We start from the raw sequence: 4,795 nt of genomic DNA, 5'->3' as shown, positions 1-4,795 counted from the left end.
AGGGAAAGATGAAGAAATCAGTAAAAGGTTCAAGAATCTTTGAGAGATAATTGCTGAAAGGCCTTCCATAGTGTAACATATTAGGCATAAATGGGGAAAAAATGTAATATAAATCTTTATTAGTCTTTTCCTTTATTTGAAAGAACATTGGATTTTCCTTCCAATTTGAGAACCAGATATAAAGAGCTGGAGTCTTTGCATACTCAACAAGACAAAAAGCTAGGAGAAAGATTTATTTGTTAGCTGAAGGGCTTTTGTATGTAATTTTCCTCTTTAGTCCACTCAAAAATGATGAGTCATCTATTTATGTGGGCATTAGAGAATTTACATTGTGGATAGGATGAACATATATGTGTTGTAGGCGGTGTTTTCTTTAATTGTCATTCTTTGTGGGGAATTATAGTAGTCTGTTTTCTCCATATATATGAAAACCTCTTAGTCTTGTTTGTTGTGATTGTTGAATTTAAGCAATTATGGTGGTTAGTCTCTGAAAGTTCCTTTCTTTGTCATACAGGCTGATGACTGATAGATAAACCCAGTCTGCTTGACACTAAGCTTATTACTTTTCTGTGAATTGAGAAAGTCATATAGCATTTTTTTCTCTTGTGGCAACACTAATAGGTCTGTTTCTGATGCTAGCTAGCAGTGTCTTTATGTCACTGTTAGCAGTATCTTGTGTCATCTTGATGTCATGTTGCATTCCAATTCCAATATCTTCCCTTTTTGCCTCTGCCTTTACTTGTTTCTTTGCTTTAGAATCCCAGTTAAATTCACAGTTTATGTGTGATTAGAAGGAAAACTAAGACTGGAGTAAAGTGTGCCAACTCCTTTTTGGAGTTCTGTCAAGTACACAACATTTTCTGATCTGTATAATGAAAAATCTCGATTAGTGGAATTTCTTTTCATTTCTGTGTGTTGGTGCAAACCATTGTTTCATTTCTGAGAAACATGCTGATTTCTTACAGTGTTGTATATCAGCTTCATAGATACATATTGTCCCCTCTTTTCCATTAGTCTGTGTATATGAAATAGCTGTGTCCTATTTTTGGTCTCTGCAAAATCTGATGTGTTGGTAATTGGAGGATAGTTCCCATTCTGCATAGGCAATATGAGGAAAATCCATTTCATACTTTTAAAAATGCTAAATATGTTTGATTTATATAGGTCTTCCAATTAATGACTTTCAAAATTAATCTTCAGCTGGCTTTTCTCATGATTGTATTACATTTTTTGGAGTCTCTTACGTATGACTTTAAACATCCATGTCTTCATGAATCTTTTCTGGAAACACAGATTAGAGGCTAAAGTCCCTAAATATTTTTATCCAATAATTTCCCACCCAATTTACTGGATTTCAAGTTATTCCCTGCACATTGAAATATTTCTCTGTGTAGTAAGGTCTTTTTGCTGTGAACATGTCTGTCTGCCATAAACCAGCTTACTCTTAAGTGACCTACCTTCATAACTGGAAGAGTTATAACTTAGCATGGTGCGTCACCTTTATGGATCAGCTGTGAAGCAGATAAACTACCCTGGACAAAATGGTTCACTAATGAGCTCTTATGCTTCTTATACTGAGCTGTCTGGAGTATCAGTGAATATTGTGTAAATATTCATTAAACTGTGCTCACTGCCCTGATTGCTAATATTCAATCATGGGTTATCATTTTAAGGGCTTGATTCACCTTTACTTGTACCACATTCTGTGTGTTAGGACTTCCTGCTTTTTCCTCCCTTCAACAGAATTATGCTATCCTACTTCTTGTAAGTCAAGCCCTTGTGCTGGTTTCAGCTGTCAAAGCATTTAGTATCAACTATTTTTCCATTTCCTTGTAAGCAGTGATAAAAGCACAATGAACATTGCCTCATCACCAAATTATATTTTTCTCCTACCAGCTGGAATAAAACATAATAAAAGAAGACAAGACTTTTAAAAATGTATCCACACATTTATCTTAATCTTTTCCCTGTGAAGAAGCTTAGAAATAGCCTGCTGCTTCAGACTTGAACAGACGCCTGAGCATTATCTCTCTCTGGAGTGCATGCATATCCTTTTACATCTCATCAGTCTTCATTTTTATTTCATATTTCTTGATCAGCTGATTTCTGTCCTTGAGCTTGTCTGATTGATTTTCAAACTACTCCTTGAAAACTATCTTGATGGAAAGGAACTAATGGCAGAATAAGAGGGAACTACTTTTCCAGTTACTATGGAGCTCTGTTTACTAAATTACTATGTTGATATTTATTCAAGTAGGAAGTTAGCATACTTGCCCTTTATTCTTAACAAGCATTCTTCCTATGAGAATTTTATCTCCTGAGGCCTCCCTAGAGAACTACAGTATATGTTATGAGGTGTTTTCAGGAATGGATTCATCATCCAATAGTGCAATCCAGATGGCAACCCTGAAATCTGCTTCTCTTAATATCTTACAGTTTTAAGATAATTTTGCCTCAGTTGTAACGCAAAAATTTAGTTTTGTCTCAGTTGTAATGCAAGTGGAGATATTGTCACTTGACTATAAAATACTATGTAAATACGCAAGGATAAAAGCATGCCAAAAATTACACACGTTCCAAAACTGTTCCATAAGAATTATTTCAAAGTCAGAGATTTTTATTTCTGTTAAACCAAGTTGCAGCTTATGACCCTTTGTTGATTGCTTCCAAAAGGTTCAGTATAGTCTCCTTCTTTCCATATGATTTTTCTGGTTGAAAAGCAAATCCTTGTTAATGCTAGAGATCATCTTTACTGTGAACAGAGAGCAACAGTGCCAGCCTCTGGAACACTGTTTTTTTTTGTCAAGTGAACCAGGCAGATTGCATGACAATAATTTTTGTCTCTCTTAGGTGGTTTTTCTAGCTTTTTATTAACAGATATGTTTGTGTAGCTATACCAAGAAATCCTAGTATTATGTGAGAATGCTCCAAAAAGCTTACTTTCTGAACTAAATTTCTTCTCCTTTACATCAGACCTGGAAAAATTTAATTTTAGATTTCTATCATTTAAATAGAATTTCAATAACTGAGGTTAATATAAAAAAGATACCTCAATTTATCTTAATTTTTTGCACTCATAAGCAAATTATTAAGCACAAATTTTTAACTTAGTCTATCCTGCTATATGTTATAGCAATGAAATTGTACAGTCACTTTTGCCTGGACAGCAGTCACTGGAAATGTTGTAAGCAAGACTTGCACATGATATTTCAAATATGCTCAGATATTTCTGAGTATTGCTTTTCACAAAATGTGGATGACAGCTTTAAATTGATTAAACAGAATGGGAGTGCTGTATGCCATTAATATTACCATAAATCTGCATAATCTGTAATAATATTTAAGTTTAATTTTCTGTGGTCAGCACAGAGATCTTGTGTTCCATCTTTTTTCTATACCAAAAATGTGAAACATACTGGAGTTATAATGCTTTCTTATGGTCATCATCTAAGTTGTGTAATTATTTTGAGAAGTTATGACACAGATCGTAATCAGTGCTATAAAGTCTAAATGTTGTGGATGAGGATATATGGCTAAAAGAAAGACATTTATAGCAATGGGTTAAGCAGCAATCTCTCATTTTGCATCTTGACACTCGGAAAGATGCTTTGATCTCTCTGACCTCCTCCACAAAAGATTTATCTGGGTTCAGTGTCAGTTTATAGAATCTCTAATATATAAATAAACAACTCAATATGGACTTCTTATCCTAACCCCTCAGGATTCTCGTGAATCACTTCTGAATGCTCTCAGTCTCCTTCAGCTGTTCAAAGAGAGACAAGAGTATCAAGAGGTCTCCAAGTCTACACGCATGTACAGCATCTACATGATAGCCTTTATTAGAATACTGTTAGAGATTACAGTAAAAGAAAAATTCTTATCTTTTACTCTTTTGAACATAAATAAGCTCCTTAGATTTTAGGGGGAAAAAACAGTACTCTAAAGCCTTGCTATATTGGTGGTAGATCAGTCTGACATCCCGGATACTATTTACCATGCATCAAACGTAAGAAGAAATTACTGCCAGCAAAACAACTGAAATGTTTTAACTGAGGATGGCTGAAGAATTCATAAGTCACTTGCCTTAGCAGTCCAACAGAAGATATAGTACCCCCTCATTGGCTAAATCTCCATATGCACTTTGAAGAAGAAAAATATGCTCACTTCAACACACCTGGTCAATTCTGGATTCTTCTGTCAATAAATTTTTTTTTTTTTTTTTTTTTTGTCTAGCCAAACTTTGTTTTCTGCAGAGTTAAGATGTGTGTGGGGCCTTCTTAGGAAACAAAGCAGTAGGTCTGGTGACTTCTGCCATAAGGAAAACACCTTGTAATATGCATCTGTTTATAGCACTTGCTCCATCAGTATGTTTTATATTAATACGTGTTACTTCGTAGATAAACCTAATCAGAAAATGGCTTTTTTTTTCTTTTTTTTTTTTTTAAATGAAGAGTATAGTAGTATCCTTATGTTGTGTAAAATTGAAGATGGCCTAAAAACTCTCCATCCTTTCTGTTGTTTTTTTTCTCATTATTCTGAAAGCCATCACAAGGTTCTTCAACTCATCACTAGTTATCCAAGAACCTAGGTATTTTGAATGTCTGAACTGAATCATAACTCTGTTCATCCTTAAGGAATTTGGTGTCTCTTACTACCAGCAATTCAATCTTTTCTTTCTCATTTACTTAAGCACCTGCGTCCAAAGACAGGAATTAAATTATAAATAGCTACAGATAGATCATTATCTCCAATTAGGTGGACAGATCATTCTGTCTATACTCAGTCTGACTTTACT

Source organism: Fulmarus glacialis, unplaced genomic scaffold, assembly GCF_000690835.1.
Source record: "Fulmarus glacialis isolate BGI_N327 unplaced genomic scaffold, ASM69083v1 scaffold5384, whole genome shotgun sequence".
Lineage (NCBI taxonomy): Eukaryota > Metazoa > Chordata > Aves > Procellariiformes > Procellariidae > Fulmarus > Fulmarus glacialis.
The sequence above is the reverse complement of the archived record's forward strand: the minus strand, read 5'-3'. Positions refer to the sequence as shown.